Source organism: Aquarana catesbeiana, linkage group LG02, assembly GCF_042186555.1.
Source record: "Aquarana catesbeiana isolate 2022-GZ linkage group LG02, ASM4218655v1, whole genome shotgun sequence".
Lineage (NCBI taxonomy): Eukaryota > Metazoa > Chordata > Amphibia > Anura > Ranidae > Aquarana > Aquarana catesbeiana.
In genome coordinates, this window is record NC_133325.1 from 385,106,043 (window position 1) to 385,125,910 (window position 19,868).

General features: G+C 42.0%; 1 protein-coding gene across 1 annotated transcript in view; it reads right to left on the minus strand.

Moving 5' to 3' along the window:
• TEX14 (testis expressed 14, intercellular bridge forming factor) overlaps positions 1-5,394 on the minus strand; it is an 84,728-nt gene extending 79,334 nt beyond the window's left edge. Inside the window, exon 1 of the mRNA XM_073617957.1 lies at positions 5,284-5,394. The gene's annotated coding sequence lies outside the window, so the exon portion shown is untranslated. The remainder of the gene's footprint in view (positions 1-5,283) is intronic.
• Between the last annotated feature and the right edge of the window lie 14,474 nt (positions 5,395-19,868).

Here is a 19,868-nt window from a genome sequence, read left to right on the forward strand (position 1 = left end):
AGCATGCCTGATCAGCCACCCATCCCAGCTCCGTCCCCCAACAGAGCAAGGGCGTCGGCTATGGCATATCCTCAGGCAGAAAACATGAAAATAAGCTCAGCGCCAGTGTAAAGTAAATAAAATTTAGGATAGAAATTATAACTAAGCTGCTCCCTTGAAAAGTGATATACACTCCTAAGTACAAAAAATGTGAAAGAAGGGGGCGCTAGTTTGGTCATCTACATTTAAATAGCAGATATGGTGAACAAATGTGGCGTATCTGAAACATACACAACATGACAAACCATAATAAAAAAAAACACTCAAAGCAAGACCCTTATGATAAGGGTTGAGGTGGATAAAATAAAAAAAATATAATAGATATGCAAATATGCAAATGCTAAAAAAACACAGTCCCAAAAAAAACGTGATTTTCTAAATCCAGAGAATTATTGCAAGGTGATCTTATGTTCTATGCTTGATAGTGAGTAGTCCTTCACCACATCATTAACATACACCCAACGTGAGCAGATGAAGAAGCTGCTTACCAGATGTATTGGACTTCTTTAGTTAAAAAGAAAGTAAAATATCGCTTTGGCAGGATAATGCCTGCTCGCATATAAATGAAGCTTAGAGATGTACAGGGAACCTCTTCCTCAGAGTGCAAGGCAGCATATGCAAAACAATCAAAAAACTCCCATAGCATAATACTGTTTAATAAAACATGAATATAAAACGAAAAGGCAAATGGCTCCTTACATTAAAAAGTGCCTAACCCGACGTACATTTCCTGATTACGCCTCCTGAAGACGTAATCAAATCACACGACAAGTCGCAGCCTATTGGAGGCAATGGCACTGTTCCAATCAGTGCAACGCTGATTTTGCAGCGCAGCCCCGATTTGCAAAAGTAGTTTCTATACTACTCTTGCCAATTTCAGGTGCAACTTCAATAGACATCTGTGCATGAAGCCACACAGATGTCTATCAAGTAGCACCTGAAATCACGCTGACCTTGCTACTTTGAAATCGCGCTACTTCAAGTGAAGTAGCGCGATTTCAAGGTAGCATCAATGTGAACCAGGGCTCTATGTATGTGCAAAACGAATTGCTAACTTTTTTTGTTGCAGGAATAGTAAAAACAAAAGCTGTGTATCGGTCTTTGCAAATCTGAATGCCAATATCACTTCAGCTGACACATTTGCAAACTTCTGCAATAAAAATCTATCATAAAGTGGGCAGAATATTGATAATTTTAGACAGACTATTACTAATCAAACAAGCAAAAGTTTTTCCAGCTAACCAGCAAAAAAAAAAACATGGCACTATCTAGCAATTTACGTTAAAAACAGGTTTTCCTGTCGCATCATGGCAGAACACACCATGGGTTGTGACTCTGCCCCCACAACCTGATTGGACTGGTTAGGCACAAGTTTTGAAGAGTCCACAATGGCATTCTCCTTTTTTTCCTCACCTTTTAGGACTGAATGGATAAAGCTTGGACCCTTTACCGCATCGCCTCAGCTAGGTTCAGCCCCTCCTGGTTGGAAGTCCCTGGCTGTAGTCTCTAAATGAGCTTTATGCAGGGAACCCTACTCTAATGGTCTCAGGGGTCTATACGTTCTGGTGCCATAGAAGCCTTAAACAGGCTTAAACTAACTGTAGTGACCTCCACTTTACCTTCCTTCTTACACTCTCTGTTTTCCGGTCTTCTTTGTGTCTTCTAAATGCATGCCTTTTGGATTAATTTCCCTCTTCTTTTTTTTCCTCCACTCCACTTTCTGGACGTTCTAGATCCGCGATCTTCTTGCCCTACACAAGATGGCAGCCGCAGCCGGCTCTGTGCATGCGCGACTGTAAGTGACGCAGGCATTATCCCATTCTTGCCAATTCTAAAGATGCCGCCGGGCCCCACAATTTACTAAGGCACATGCGCGACACTGAAGTCGCTTCCACCACGACTGCGGCGTTTTTAAAAACTGGCTTTCTCTCTGCAAATACTGACAGAAGGTTATTCACTCTGTTCCAGCCTGCATATCCTTTCTCTCTGCTGCTGCTGATTGGTGCCCTCTATACCACACTGGTAAGTGACTCTTCTTCCTGCGTGATTTTTGCCTTAGCAAAACCTTTTGCCTGCCTCACTGGTGTTAATCTTACATTCTCTAGGATACTATCCTCTGCTCATGGAGGCCTCTGCCCCAGACCATCCACAGTCTGTAAGGTAAGGGGTGTCATGATTGGTAAGTAGAGAAAAAGAGAGCCATGCCACTAACATCATCTTATCCTGATCCCTGGCATGTCTTCGAAATCTTCTCGCTCGAAAGGCAGGGGGCATTCGCCTTCAAGGCACATACGCTCTAGAAGAAGTCGGTCAAGAGCCTACTCCCATCACCGTCATTCCCACAGGAAATCATCATCAACGATCTCATGATAGCCATCGTACCCGCCCTACAGCTAATGCCTGTTGGGTCTGCGGGGCTCAGGCCCTCCATGACAAGCTGGCATGCCAGGCCTGCGTTGAGGAGGCAACCAGAGAAAAAAAGGGATGCAAGTGAGGTGTCCAATATAATCAGAGAATCTGTAAAGGAGTCAATACTGCAAGTATCGGCCACAGAACTGAACAGACCATCTCAAAGCGCTTCAACGGCTGTTTCATGTATCCCTCAAAAATCATATCATTCATCGGATGAAGAAGAGTTACAGGCATCCACTGGGTTTAACTTTAATAGACCCATTTGCAAAGTCAGTAAAAGAAGCGATCAGTTGGGAAGAATCAAAGGATGCCCCTCGCAAGCTCAAAAAATACTTTCCGAATTTAAAGAAGGATCCAGAGACCTTCCCATTTATTGAAGAACTAGAAGATTTAATAAAAGATGAAGGGCTAAAACCTGACAAAGTCTAGCCTTAAAGGGGTTGTAAAGGCTCGTGTTTTTTCACCTTAATGCACCCTATGCATTAAGGTGATAAAACACCTTGCAGTCACCGGCCCCCTAGCACCCCCGTTTTAATTGCCTAAGTCCTGAATTTCCGTCGGCGCGTCCCTGCCATCCCTCTCTCCACGGGTTCCTGGCTCTTGATTGGATAGAGTGATAGCAGCGCAGCCATTGGCTCTCGCTGCTGTCAATCAAATCCAATGACGCGGGCGCCGGGGGCGGGGCCGAGTCCTGCATTCGGCCCCTATGGACGCCAAATGCTGGACTTGGGAGCACGCCCGCAAGGTAACCCCCTCGGGAGAGCGCTTCCCCAAGGGGGTTATCTAATGCGGGCAGGAGCCGCAAGAGCCACCGAGGGACCCCAGAAATGGATGTTCGGGCCACTCGAAGGAGGTAAGTATGACATGTTTGTTATTTCAAAAAAATAAAAAACAATCCTTTAGTATTACTTTAACAATAGGCTATCAAAATTAACCCCTTCCTCCCTGTGCGTACGCAGATATGCGGCCTTGGCTTTCGGGGGTAATACCGGGATTATGCCCGCAGCTGCAGGCATCATCCCAGTACCATTTTCTAGAGCGGCCGATCAGCTTTCCGGGGATAACAACCGATGGGCTAAAAGCCACTCGATTGTTATCCCGGAGGAGCGGGAGGGGACCTCCCCCACCTTCCGTCGCCTCCCGCCGCTCTGACTGGGCCTCCCGTCCCACCGTGAGGCCCGATCCTCGATACCGGCGGCTAGAGACAGACTGGCACGAAGCCGGAAACAGCTTTGTTCCAGTCTCCTGAATGTAAACACAGAAGCGACGTCACAACGTCGCTTCCAGTTTACTCGGCTGCCAATGGCGCCGGATTTAAAAATATATACAGTATTCAGAATCGCCATTTTCGCCGATCTGAATACTTTAAAGTGCAAGGGAGGGATTGGAGGTCTTTTAGACCCCCGATCCCTCCATAAAGAGTACCTGTCACCACCTATTACTGTCACAAGGGATGTTTACATTCCTTTTGACAGCAATAAAAGTGATCAAATTTTTTTTTTTTTAAAACACAATTTAATAATATAAAAATAAATAAAATAAATAAGAAAAAAAATTTTTTTTTAAAGCATCCCTGCGAGCTTGCGCAGCAAAGAAAATGCATAAAAAACAAAAATAAGATATTGTTGCGCTACTATAAAAAAGGGGTATGAATAGCAGCCAGCATCAACAATGTAGTGACAATGTGAAAAATGCTAAAATATATATAAAAATGCAGCGCTAAACATAAAAATCAGTAAAGGCTACCACAATATAAATATGTGACAATCAAACATTCAGCGTGATGGTATAAAAACCATATGTGAAAAAAGAAAAAGGGTTCTCATAGAAAAAAATTACAGTTCATGGCCACAGCTGGACATTTATTTGGCCATTAACTGTAATTTTTCTCTATGAGAACCCTTTTTCTTTTTTCACATATGGTTTTTATACCATCACGCTGAATGTTTGATTGTCACATATTTATATTGTGGTAGCCTTTACTGATTTTTATGTTTAGCGCTGCATTTTTATATATATTTTAAGAAAATGCATACAGAAGTCGCACCCGCATATGTAAACAGTGTTCAAATCACACATGTGAGGTATCGCCGCGATCGTCAGAGTGAGAGCAATAATTCTAGCACTAGACCTCCTCTGTAACTCTCTCTAACCTTGTAACCGTAAAAAAAATTTTTAAAGCGTCGCCTATGGAGATTTTTAGGTACCACAGTTTGTCACCATTCCACGAGTGTGTGCCATTATAAAGCGTGACATGTTTGGTATCTATTTACTCGGCATAACATCATCTTTCACATTATACAAAAAAATTGGACTAACTTTACTGTTTCGTTTTTTTAAAATTCATGAAAGTGTACCTTTTCCCAAAATATTGCGTTTAAAACACCGCTGCACAAATACCATGTGACATAAAATATTGCAACAATCGCCATTTTATTCTTTAGATTCTCTGTTAAAAAAATATATATAATGTTTGGGGTTCTAAGAAATTTTCTAGCAAAAAATACGTATTTTAACTTAATTTTGATTGTAAACACCAAATGGCAGAAATAGGCTTATGCCGCGTACACACGATCTTGATTTTGGTCAGAAAAAGATATGATGGCTTTTCCGACGGGATTACAGTATATTAGTGGATAAATGAAGGACAGGTATGCCCAGAGGCAGCCTATTCCTTCTTAAAAGCCCAAGGACACAACAGAAAATTTTACAAATATTAGGCAAAATACCACGCCAGATTATCCAGTTCATTGCAACAAAACAAATTTTAACAGCGTATTATAATAAGCTATACATTTAGGACTTTTTGAAACCTTTTGGTATAACACTTACTGGTTTGGATTGGATCCATATTCCAAGAGTAAATCGACTATCTTTTGGAGCCCAAGTAATGCAGCAACAAACAATGGCGTTTGTCCAAGAGAATTTACTGAATCAGGTAGGATTCCTGAAAATAAACAAGTGACAACTATAGCATCATATCATCCACAATTTAGTATTTAAAATATAGATTACCATGATTTTCAGTGAGATCATCAAACCAATGATGCTAGATGTTTATGGTCTGCAGCTGGTTGGTGTGGCACAAAGGAAAGTGTACCTGACTCCTCCAACAGCTAAGGGCCTTAAAGGCACAGTAAATCCAGTGCAATCAAAAAAAAAAAACATCCCCCTGCAGGTTAATACCATAATGTGCTAGTATGCCCGCAAATGGATGGGCTGCAGTACCAGTGCAAATCGGGCTCTCAGAGCCGCAATAGTGTGAACTACGCCTTAGACTAGAGTTAGTGATTTTTTTGGAGCTAAGAGTGCTGGAAAAAAAATTGCATTGTATTGTTTTATTTATTATTTTAGGGCAGATTTATATAAGGTGAAGTCTTGCAGGCAATTGGTTTTACGCTACAGTCGTTCAAGAGCACGACAATGTCTCTTGAGATTTCTAGTGTTGCCAGTTTGCCAGGGTTGTAACAGTCGGGGCCTGATTCTGCGTGTGGTTAGAGGAGCAAGTGCATCTAGTGATGATGAGAGTGAACTGTTGTAGACAGATGTGGACAAGACAGGGGAGAGATTATGTCATATAGGTGGTCAGTAGCAGAACAGAGAAGAGAAGGGTTAAAGTGGCGATGGTTCCTACAAGTAATTGTATGCTGCTTGGAGGTCTGTGTGGTTGGAGGCAAGGATACAGTGAAACTAATGAGGTTGTGATCAGAGAGAGGAAAGGGGGTGTTTGTGAGGTTGTCAGGGTTGCAGAGATGGGAGAATAAAAGGTGAAGGGTATTACCATTGGAGTGAGTGGAAGTATGTGTCCATTGGGTTAGGTCAAAAGAGGTTAAGTCGAGAAGTTTAGCTGTAGTTGGGCTGTTAACACTGACAGGAATGTTGAAGTCACCAAGAATGATGGTGGGTATTTCAGAGGAGAGAAAGTAGGGTAGCCAGGCAGCAAAGTCATCAAAGCGTGATACCGGTCCAGGAGGCCGATAAATTGCTGCAATCCTCAGAGAAATAGGAGAAAACAGACGAATACAGTGCATCTCGAAAGAAGAGAGGGATAGAGAGGGAGGGATAGGAAGGACTTTGTGGGGATAGAAGGAATCCAACCCCACCTCCTTTCTGTCTGTTGGGTCTGGGGGAGTGAGTCCAATGGAGGCCACCATTGGAGAGGGCAGCAGGAGAAGCGGAGTCAAAATTTTTAAGCCAGGTTTCGGGTATGGCGTATGTTAAAGCCATGAGAGATGAAGAGGACATGCACAGATGTTAGCTTGTTACAGATGGAGTGGGCATTCCAAAGGGCGCATGAGATAGGTGGGCTAATTTGAGGAAGCAGGGGGATAGAAATTAAACTGAGTGGATTGCGGTGGTTGCCAAAGGAGGAGGGGTATTGGATATGTGGCTTGCAGTTGAAAAATGGCAGGCCAGGATTAAGAGAAATGTCACCTGACACTAGGAGAAGGAGGAGGGTGAGGAAGGCAAGATGGGAGTGGGATGTGCATGAGCGCACGTGTCTCGTGGCCCTGGTGTTTATGTCAGCATGTGGGTGCAGCATATGCAGGAAATGATGGGTGCAGTAGTAGGGAGAGGGTAGGAGTGAGGGAGATATGTGCATGCTGCAGGGTAGAGAGGAGGGGTAGAGTAAGGATAATTTAAGGATAGAAGACACTGATGTGAGAAGGAAGAAAATGAGGATCATGTTAGTGGATAGAGAGTGGGAATCTGACTTGATATAAAATAAAATGTCAAATGCTGGTTTGCTTGTCATGGAGCAGAGTTCTTGTTGTATCTTCATCGAGCTTTAGTTATCCTGCTTTCGTTAAACTGCGCATCACTCGTGACAGAGCCACTCAGGAAAGAGCCATGTGGTGTGCACCACCCCATAAGCTGCTTTAAATTCATAGGGAGACTGAGCAGGCATGCATTTCTCAATTGATCATTATAGGGTCTGATTTGAGACACCTGAATATGGGAGAGTAGATAGCCAATACCAGACACAGGCTAGGGTCTTAAAGCTAATCACCTCTCTTGGGGTTGAGAATCAATCACCAGTAATGTTGCTATTGCAGTGTGGTTGTTATATAGCTAGCATTAAATGTAGAAGTTTAAAGATATGGCAATAGAAGACATTTACCAAATATGATACAGCAATGTCAGATAGTTCAGCAGAGTAGAGCATACAGATGGATAGACATTTACCAAATATGCTTGGGTCCTAGAGGAAGATGGTGAGAGGATTGTGTGTGTCCGTGGCGGGTCATGTACATGTAACTATAACTCCTGCTATCAGCAACTTGGAACCCGATCCAGAATTCCAAGGTATCCCTTGTGTAAATGCTGACTTTACAGAAAATGTGGATATAACAGAGGAACTCGGAATCATAAATTTGTCAAATCATAAACTTTCTACAACAGAAACAACAGTCCTCTCCAAAGGCCTCACATTCTGCCCAACCACCAAATTGGATAATTTACAGGTATGGTCAGATATGGAGAAATTCTTTAGGAGACTAAGGCTCAAAGAATATTTTCACAGTAAGGAAAGGAATCCTAGGACAATAGGAGGTGACAAAAAGAAAAAAAACAGCAACTTCACACCTCCACAAGGACGCAACCCCAAACCGGATACCTATATTGACAGCTTCAGGCCGCGAGTCACATCCCTGATATCCAGCCAGCAAAAGAAAATATTATACAACCTTTCACCACTGGAGCGAAGAGCTGTACATGATCTGCGCAATAATCAGGCCATAACCATCAAACCAGCAGATAAAGGGGGAGCAGTCATTGTGATGGATACAGACAAATATATACAAGACCAGAGGCCAGAGGCAGCTGGCAAATACTACTTACTACAAAAACTGGATTATGATCCGACCCAGGATTTCACTAAGCAATTAAAAGGTCTCATTGCGACAATACCAAGCCACCTACATTCAGAACTCATCAATGCGATTCGTGATAATCCAGAAATTGGAGACTTCTACATGCTGCCCAAGATTCACAAGCCAGGAAATCCAGGCAGACCCATTATAACAGGTATGAATACACTTACCGAACATATCTTAGGCCTTGTAGAAAACATGTTAAAACCTTTAGTCATGAACACTGCGAGTTTCCTGCAAGACACCACTGATTTTCTGAACAAGCTTAACAATATACAACAATTACCACCAAATACACTTCTAGTCACTATGGATGTAGAATCTCTGTACAGTAACATCCCTCACAAGGATGGGTTGGCGGCATGTCACAGATTCTTATCATCCTCACCAAACCATAAATACACGGCTGAGGATATGACACAGCTCATCAAATTCATTCTTACACTACTACTTCACTTTCAATAATGACATCTATCTCCAGTGTATGGGTACTGCTATGGGAAGCAAAATGGCACCCCAATATGCAAACTTATTTATGGCTGACCTGGAGGACAAATTCCTGAACAGCATACAGCAAAAGCCATACAGATATAATCGCTATATTGATGATATCTTCATGATATGGACTGAAGGTGAAGAAAATCTAAACCAATTCTTCTCATTGATCAACACGTTTCACCCATCTATCAAACTAAAAAAGGACTATTCGAACACACATGTCAACTTCCTGGACACTATATGGACAGTATACATCAGGGATGACAAGTTTCACACGTCGATATACAGAAGACCGACTGACCAATGCAGCTATCTTCATAGTTCCAGTTTTCACCCCTATACACTAAACGAGCCATCATACACAGCCAGGCCATCAGATACCACCAAATTTGTTCAGACCCAGAAGACAGAGATAAACATCTCAGATCACTGGCAAACTCCTTCCATAAGAAAGGTTACAAAGACAAAACCATCAACAACAACATAAACAAAGCCTTGAAAACCCGAAGAGAAAATCTCCTCCAATACACAGAGAAAAAAACGAATAACCGAGCACCTCCAGTCACCACATACAACCCAGCACTTGAAGGGATCAAAAAGATAATTAAAGATTTACAACCCATTATAACAGAGGATGAAACTCTGAAAGGAATATTCCAACAACCCCCATTATTGGCTTTCAGACAACCACCCAACCTCAGACACAAACTTATCAGCAGGAAACTTCACTCTGATTATGAAGTCACAAATAATGGAAGCAAACACTGCAATAACAAACGCTGCAAACTATGCAACCAGATCAATCTATCCCCTGCATTCTATAGCTCTCCCTCTGTCTTATCTCACTAACTCTGCTGCTATCTTTATTACCATTGATTTGTATGTGTTTGTTTTTCTCTTTTTTTTTTTTCTTTTTTTTTCTTCTTTAACATTCTACTTAAAAATTTGTGAATCAGTACTGCTTGGACCTTGAAAAAGGGGACATACCCCAAAAGCTTGTCCTGAAAAATTGTATGTTAGTGCAAATAAAAAAAGAATCACGGACAGTACTCAATTTTCTCTGTCACAATTGCACTAATACGGGTACGATCAAATCAATTATGACAAGCTTTATAAAATTCGGCCACTACTAAATTCTTTTTCTGAAATCTTCCCCCAGACCAACACATATGCGTGGATGAGCAGGCTGGGCATAAAACAATTTATTCCCACCAAAAGGGCCCGCTATGAGGTGAAGCTTTATAAATTGTGCGACCAAGTCACAGGGTATACATATGCCTTCATGGTATACGAAGGGAAGGACACCCAGCTACATCCCCCTAACTGCCCAGACTACATCGGATCAAGCTGGAAAGTCGTTTGGGAACTCATAAACCCATTCCTGGAGAAAGGCTACCATTTGTATGTGGACAACTTTTATACTAACAACAAAAGTTTGGTCCAGATTAATGGTAAAACACCCGGTGTGAATGGCACCACATCCCTGAAGAAAAAATGAGTAAAGGTAGGGAAAAGCAAGGGATTTTAACGGTGCAGGAGAATCCACAAAAAAGAGTAGTATTAAATAAAAAATAAATTTTAATAGGTTCAAAGTTAAAAAGACAAGCAAAGACAGATATTTCACAAATATTTGCAGTGTTTTACAATTATGGTGGTCACAACAAGCAGGTAAACTTGAGATGGTAAAGTCGCACATTAAAGCGGGGGTCCACCTATCTATCTTTTTTTTTTTTTGGAGTTCATTCACAAACTTTTCTTCTCATGATTATCTACTCACATGTTCTGTGTAATAAGTCCGCCTGTGTCCGATTTCGTTGTAAAGAATAACTTATAAAATTCACTGAAGGCGGTTTCCATCTTCATTGTGGGCATTTGAAGCCCACAAGCATGTATTTCCTGGATGCGGTGAATGCTGGGAGCAGAGATGTTGTGATGACACTGTTGCACAATGCATGCTGGGAAGCCTGAGACTAGCTCCCAGGGAATGTGGGAGGTCTGGGAGAGGCTAGAAACACGCCTACTCCCATGGGAGGAAAACCAGGAAGTGCAAAGAAGATTAGAAAAAAAAAGGTAATTACGGCGATTTAAATTTTTTTACACAGCATGTCAGCATCTAGGCAAGGAAGAGAATGCATAGAGATAATGTTCAAAATTTGGGTGGAACCCCGCTTTAACCCGACATATTTCGCTGAAATGCTTCTTCAAGGGATGTGCAGACCGAAACAATGATATCAACAAGAACTGTACAAGCATGGAGATAATAATAAAACAAACAGAGAAACTATACATATCTATATTACATTCTAAACAAATATGTCAAAAGGTGAGCACAGTGTATATCAGACACAGCACAAAAAGTGCTTACCCCGCAGCAACCTCCGCACAGCATAAACCACTGCATAACCCGCAACTAGCACAGTACCCCAAGAGAGGCCATCTCGGTGCAGTCACAGAGGACAGAAGGGTCAAACTAGGAGTAAAGGAGAATATATGTATATATTTATACACACATATATGCATAGTAGCATGTGCATATGTTATGAAGAGAAAAGGAAGAAATGAACCTGGCTACAAATATCAAATAGCCAGAAACCAAAAGGGTATGATTTCAGTACTTACTTTTAACATTATCAATTAACAAAGCATAGGGTGAAGGGTAGACTTCAGACAGCCTGCTGGTAGTAATCGCAGGGATACAATCTGATAACTATTAAAATAGAGAAAGAAAGAATGGAAAAAAGGGATACAAATTGCTGAATATTGGACCTATCGATAGAATGGGCAAATTACTAAATAATAAGGCTATATAAAATGTCAAAGATAAATTATATATAGGGCAATTTCTCTCAAGATAATGTGAAAATAAATAGCACATTTTTAAACTAAGTGATTAAGTCTAAGAGAAAATAAATTTGTCATGAGGAACCAAGCAACAGGTCTTTTAAGAAGGAACAGGGCATTCTACAGTGTATGGTAAGAACTTACCAGTCACAAACACTGTTTGCATAGAGTCTCACCCTCTGGCTCTGGCAGCTGAACTGCCAAATGAGCCAGCTTTATCTGCCCTCCATTGTGTCGGCGTGTGATGTCGCCGACACGATGCGGACGTGAAGACGCCTAAGCGCATGCGCAGGGAGCCAAGAGCCTGATCGACTACACACCCCAAGATTCAATGCGGCAATGGGAAGGCTCAGACCAAAGCACAGACAACAAAACTGGGCGAACGGCACACAGCCTGAGCAGAGTCCGCAACGCAGTTGTAAGGCAGTAGGATGTTTAAAAGGGAACGCTAGCAGCGTAACCAAGGAGGGGCTCTTGACCCCCTGTTAGCACGGCGTTAAACGGGCACAGAGTGAGGGATCACAATGTGCCCCGGGCGTCCGTATGACTGCTATGGACCAGCCCCGGGGGAGTGAAAGTGAGGAGAATCAGGGATAGACTGGGAAAGGAAGGAGCATAACGGAGTAGAAGATAAGCATGGTATACCGGACCACCCACAGCCGAAGCCCATCAATATGTCAAATAACAATGTGCTCTCCAGCTATATACTTTAATCATTACAAAAATACAAATATACAATTAAAATTTCATTCAGTACATTAAATGAGCAGATCAAAAATAAGGAAAAGAAAAATAAATGAGGCATAGAAGTAAATTAATAAAAAAAATAATAAAATAATAAAAAAAATAAAAAAGGGGAGAAGAGGGGGGAGGAGAAAGGGAAGGTGAACTCCCAATACTAAAATTATAAAAAAGGCTTGAAGCTGAGGCTTTCATTAAATGCAGGAAATGTGTTGCTCTGAGGTCATATATCCAACGGGCTTCAAGTTGGAGCAGTGTCCTATCCGCACTGCCCCCCCTTGCATCCAGCGGAACATGTTCCAATGCTAGAAATCTGATGGCATTGGGATTGAAATCATACTGAATACCAACATGTCTGCTAATAGCAGTATCCATCTTTCTTTTCTTTATAGGTTTAATATGATCTCTTGTCGCTTAGTTTTTCCAATATAAAACCCACCACAGAAGCATTGGGCTAGGTAAATGACACCTGGTGTTTGGCAGGTAATCCTGAATTTAGTAGAATGCCATTTCCCATTGGGGAGTAGGAATCGAGATTTGTGGTCAACAAATTCACAGACATCACAATGGCCACATACTCATTAATGGGGAGTAATTAAAATTACTATGGACTAAGCGGTCTTTTAAAGAAGGAACTCGTCGGAAGGTTATCTCAGGAAATTCTTGAATATATTTCCCAGCAACAGGATCTGCTGACAGGAGTGGCCAAAATTTATTCAGAATTTTTCTAATCTCATTGTGTTGGTTTGAGTAGCGAGTGATAACTCTTACTCTATCGGCTTTTTTGGGGCATTTGGAGGAAAAGATCAGAGAATCTCTCTTCTGGACATTGACACCGTTATATGCCCTCTTGAGGCAGGCGTGACTATAACCTCGAACTCTCAATCTATGATATAGATCTTTAGCAGCTACTTGAAAGTCTGAGTCTCTGCTGCAATTGCGCTTGAGCCGTAGGTACTGGCTATATGGAATACTTTTTACTAGTGAGTCTGGATGGGAACTTCTGGCATGGAGGATAGTATTGCCCGCAGAGGGCTTCCTATATAATGAAGAATCCAACTTTCCATTAGCGTCAATAGAAATGACCAAATCTAGAAAATTGATATTGGTTTGACTATATTCCATAGTAAATCCAAGGTTGAAGTCATTCATAGAGATCAATCTTAGAAACTCATTTAATTCTGATTCAGTTCCAGACCAAAAAATAAGAACATCGTCAATGTAACGATGCCAAGAAATCACCTTATCCAGAAGGTGGGTCAAATCATCCCTTGAAAAAACATCCTTTTCCCACCCCCCCAGGTACAGATTGGCATATGATGGGGCACACTTGGTCCCCATCGCAACCCCATGCACCTGGAGGTAGTGGGAAGAGTCGAAAAGAAAAACATTGTGTTTTAAGATATAGTCAAATAGCTCCAGCGCAAACTTTTTGTATTTAGAGAAGGAGGGACCTCTTTCATTTAAATGATTTTGTATCACTTCGATGCCCTTATCATAGGGAATAGTGTTATAAAGACTTTCAATGTCAAGGGCTACAAGCCAAGTATTCGGGGGAAGGGAAATACCCTCAATAGTTCTTAGAAGGTCAATAGTGTCCTTAATATAAGAAAAAAGCGATGTTACATGGGGATGCAGGTAGCTATCTATCAAAGAGCTTGCATTTTCAGTAAGGCTAGAACAACCTGAGATTATGGGGCGTCCAGGAGGTTCAGTAAGAGACTTATGTACCTTGGGTAAAGCATAAAATGTAGGGATCCTGGGATCCTTCACATTTAGGAAATTCCAGGTGTTTTGGCCAATAATTCCCTGATGATAAGCTTTAAGGATAATTGTACGATATTTTGTATAGAAATGATTGATTACTGTTTTAGAAATGGGTCGGTACCAGTCACGATTCAATACATTTTTTTTACACATAGTCACATATTGGGACAGGGCCCTCCAATTTAACACAAGTTAAATTGGAGGGCCCTGGAGAAGAAAATTTGGATTCTTCAATAGCTTGAGAGGTCTGTCTAACAAAAGCCGAAATATTTGGGTTAGTGTTCAAAAGTGGAAACAGCCTTGATTTCGGCTTGAAGGATTGTGGAGGGGGGAAGGACATGCCAGCGACCGACAGCTCCGGTGGAGAAGTAAACCAGGAGTCGTCGTCTGTGACATGTCCCTCCTCCCAAAGTTCCATCAAACCCTCCAATGCCTGATGCTCTTCGATATTTTCTTGAATATTGGGAAGGGTATCATATGAATGTGATTCTTTCGAAGGTTTATCAAAAATAACCCTATAGAGAAGCCTGCGAGCAAATAAATGGAGGTCCTTAATAAGGTGAAATTTATCAATCTGGGAGTCAGGACAAAAAGTTAAGCCCAATTTGAGGACTTGTGTTTCTGCTTCAGTTAGAACATGAGAGGATAAATTGATAATGGATAACTCTTGGTCGTTTGGTACAGAGTCTGGGGTGTTGAGAGGGGATTCTACATTGGAACAGTATCCTGTTCCTTCCCTAAAAAAATTGGTGCTAACTTCATATTAGCTGGTACTACTGGTCCTGAAGGGGAAACAATCACATGCTTACCTTGGTGGTGGTGTTTAAGTGTAAAGGAGAAGCAGTGACCGAAGTGGAAGGTGCCGTGGAAACAATAGTGTGAGTGGCCATAAGCTGAGGGATTAAGGACCTCCATTTATTTGCTCGCAGGCTTCTCTATAGGGTTATTTTTGATAAACCTTCAATAGAATCACATTCATATGATACCCTTCCCAATATTCAAGAAAATATCGAAGAGCATCAGGCATTGTATGTATGATGGAACTTTGGGAGGAGGGACATGTCACAGACGACGACTCCTGGTTTGCTTCTCCACCGGAGCTGTCGGTCGCTGGCATGTCCTTCCCCCCTCCACAATCCTCCAAGCCAAAATCAAGGCTGTTTCCACTTTTGAACACTAACCCAAATATTTGGGCTTTTGTTAGGCAGACCTCTCAAGCTATTTAAATTGCTTGAATCCAATCCCGAAATAATAATCAAACCTGCGGACAAAGGCGGAAACTTGGTTATTATGAAAGTGTCCCAATATGTGACTATGTGTAAAAAAATTTTATTGAATCGTGACTGGTACCGACCCATTTCTAAAACAGTAATCAATCATTTCTATACAAAAAATCATACAATTATCCTTAAAGCTTATCATCAGGGAATTATAGACCAAAACACCTGGAATTTCCTAAATGTGAAGGATCCCAGGATCCCTACATTTTATGCTTTAACCAAGGTACATAAGTCTCTTACTGAACCTCCTGGACACCCCATAATCTCAGGTTGTTCTAGCCTTACTGAAAATGCAAGCTCTTTGATAGATAGCTACCTGCATCCCCATGTAACATCGCTTTTTTCTTATATTAAGGACACTATTGACCTTCTAAGAACTATTGAGGGTATTTCCCTTCCCCCGAATACTTGGCTTGTAGCCCTTGACATTGAAAGTCTTTACAACACTATTCCCCATGATAAGGGCATCGAAGTGATACAAAATCATCTAAATGAAAGAGGTCTCTCCTTCTCTAAATACAAAAAGTTTGTGCTGGAGTGACTTGACTATATCTTAAAACACAATGTTTTTCTTTTCGACTCTTCCCACTACCTCCAGGTGCATGGGGTTGCGATGGGGACCAAGTGTGCCCCATCGTATGCCAACCTGTACCTGGGGGGGTGGGAAAAGGATGTTTTATCTAGGGATGATTTGACCCACCTTCTGGATAAGGTGATTTCTTGGCATCGTTACATTGACGATGTTCTTATTTTTTGGTCTGGAACTGAATCAGAATTAAATGGGTTTCTAAGATTGATCTCTATGAATGACTTCAACCTTGGATTTACTAGGGAATATAGTCAAACCAATATCAATTTTCTAGATTTGGTCATTTCTATTGACGCTAATGGAAAGTTGGATTCTTCATTATATAGGAAGCCCTCTGCGGGGAATACTATTCTCCATGCCAGAAGTTCCCATCCAGACTCACTAGTAAAAAGTATTCCATATAGCCAGTACCTACGGCTCAAGCGCAATTGCAGCAGAGACTCAGACTTTCAAGTAGCTGCTAAAGATCTATATCATAGATTAAGAGTTCGAGGTTATAGTCACGCCTGCCTCAAGAGGGCATATAACGGTGTCAATGTCCAGAAGAGAGATTCTCTGATCTTTTCCTCCAAATGCCCAAAAATAGCCAATACAGTAAGAGTTATCACTCGCTACTCAAACCAACACAATGAGATTAGAAAAATTCTGAATTCTGTCAGCAGATCCTGTTGCTAGGAAATATATTTAAGAATTTCCTTAGATAACCTTTAGACGAGTTCCTTCTTTAACCACTTGCCGCCCGCCCTATTACAAAATGACGGCGGCAAAGTGGTTTGATATTCCTGACCGGACGTCATATGACGTGATCAGGAATATCGAGCCGTTGCTCGCCCCCGGGGGCGCGCATCATGGCGATCGTTGTTGTCAGTCTGACACCCCGCAACACCGATCCAAGTAAAGAGTCTTTGACGGAGACTCTTTACCACGTGATCAGCCGTGTTCAATCACGGCTGATCACGATGTAAATAGGAAAAGCCAGTAATCGTTTTTTCCTCACTCGCGTCTGACAGACGCGAGTAGAAGAGAACCGATCGGCTGCTCTCCTGACAGGGGGGGTCTGTGCTGATTGTTTATCAGCACAGCCCCCCCTCTGATCCCGCCAAGGACCACCAGGGAAGCCGCCCAGGACCACCAGGGAAGCCATCCACACTGGACCACCAGGTATGCCCCTAGACCCCCAGGGAAATACCACTATGTGCCCAGGTAGCTGCCAATCTGTGCCCAGGCAGCTGCCAATCAGTGCCCACTCCAATGCCTACCACTGTCAGTGGCACCAGGGATGCCTATCAGTGCCTCATATCAGTGCCGCCTATCAGTGCCCATCACTGCCACATATCAGTGCCCAGCAGTGCCGCCTATCAGTGCCCAGCAGTGCCGCCTATTAATGCCACCCTATCAGTGCCCAGCAGTGCCACCTTTCAATGCCCATCAGTGTTGCCCATCAGTGCCAACCATTTCCACCCATGAGTGCCCATCAGTGCCGCCTACCAGTGCCCATCAGTGCCGCATATCAGTGCCCATCATCAGTGCACGCTCATTGGTGCCACCTCATCGGTGCCGCCGTATCAGTGCCTGTCAGTGCCGCCTTATCAGTGCCCATCAGTGAAAGAGAAAACTTACTTATCTACAAATTTTTTTAACAGAAACAAAAGCAAAACTTTTATTTTTTTCAAAATTTTCGGTCTTTTTTTATTTGTTTAGCAAAAAATAGAAACCGCAGAGGTGATCAAATACCACCAAAAGAAAGCTCTATTTGTGGGAACAAAATGATAAAAATTTAGTTTGGGTACAGTGTAGCATGACTGCGCAATTATCATTCAAACTGTGACAGCACTGAAAGCTGAAAATTGGTCTGGGCAGGAAGGTGTCTAAGTGCCCTGTATTGAAGTGGTTAAAAGACCGCTTAGTCCATAGTCATTTTAATAACTCCCAATTCATGAGTAATCAAGCCAATAGGGGCACTTCTCCCTGTGGCCATTGTGATGTCTGTGAATTTGTTGACCACAATTCTCGATTCCTACTCCCCAATGGGAAATGGCATTCTACTAAATTCAGGATTACCTGCCAAACACCAGGTGTCATTTACCTAGCCCAATGCTTCTGTGGTGGGTTTTATATTGGAAAAACTAAGCGACAATTTTTTAAACAGATAAGAGATCATATTAAACCTATAAAGAAAAGAAAGATGGATACTGCTATTAGCAGACATGTTGGTATTCAGCATGATTTCAATCCCAATGCCATCAGATTTCTAGCATTGGAACATGTTCCACTGGATGCAAGGGGGGCAGTGCGGATAGGACACTGCTCCAACTTGAAGCCCGTTGGTTATATGACCTCAGAGCGACCACATTTCCTGGATTTAATGAAAGCCTCAGCTTCAAGCCTTTCTTATAATTTTAGTATTGGGAGTTCACTTTCCCTTTTTCCTCCCCCCTCTTCTCCCCCTTTTTTTTTTTTTTTTTAATTATTTTATTATTTTTTTCATTAATTTACTTCTATGCCTCAGTTTTTTTCTTTTTTTTTTCAACATTTATTTTTGTTTTCATTATTTTTGATCTGCTCATTTAATGTACTGAATGAAATTTTAATTGTATATGTGTATTTTTGTAATGATTAAAGTATACAGCTTAACAAAAACAAAAAATAACATTGTTATTTTGACATAATGATGGGCTTCGGCTGTGGGTAGTCCGGTATGCCATGCTTATCTTCTACTCCGTTATGCTCCTTCCTTTCCCAGTCTATCCCTGCTTCTCCCCACTTTCACTCCCCCGGGGCTGGTCCATAGCAGTCATACAGACGCCCAGGGCACATTGTGATCCCTCACTCTGTGCCCGTTTCACACCGCGCTAACAGGGAGTCAAGAGCCCCTCCTAGGTTACGCTCCTAGCATTCCCTTTTAAACATCCTACTGCCTTACAACTGTGTTGCGGACTCTGCCCAGGCTGCGTGCCGTTCGCCCAGCTTTGTTGTCTGTGCTTCGGTCCGAGCCTTCCCATTGCCGCATTACATCTTGGGGTGTGTATTCGATCGGCTCTTGGCTCCCTGCGCATGCGCTTAGGCTTCTTCACGTCCGCATCGTGTCGGCGACGTCACACGCTGACACGATGGAGGGCAGATAAAGCCGGCTCATTTGGCAGTTCAGTTGCCAGAGCCAGAGGGTGAGACTCTACGCAAACAGTGTTTGTGACTGGTAAGTTCTTACCATACACTGTAGAATGCCCTGTTCCTTCTTAATAGACCTGTTGCTCGGTTCCCCAGGACGAATTTATTTTCTCTTAGACTTAATCACTTAGTTTAAAAATGTGCTATTTATTTTCACATTATCTTGAGAGACATTGCCCTTTATATAATTTATCTTTGACATTTTATATAGCCTTATTGTTTAGTCATTTCCCCATTCTATCGATAAGTCCAATATTCAGCAATTTGTATCCCTTTTTTCCATTCTTTCTTTCTCTATTTTAATAGTTATCAGATTGTATCCCTGCGATTACTACCTGCAGGCTGTCTGAAGTCTACCCTCCACCCTATGCTTTGTTAATTGATAATTTTAAAAGTAAGTACTGAAATCATACCTTTTTGGTTTCTGGCTATTTGATATTTGTAGCGAGGTTCTTTTCTTCCTTTTCTCTTCATAACATATGCACATGATACTATGCATATATGTGTGTATAAATATATACATATATTCTCCTTTACTCCTGGTTTGACCCTTCTATCCTCTGTGACTGCACCGAGATGGCCTCTCTTGGGGTACTGTGCTAGTTGCGGGTTATGCAGTGGTTTATGCTTTGCGGAGGTTGCTGCGGGGTAAGCACTTTT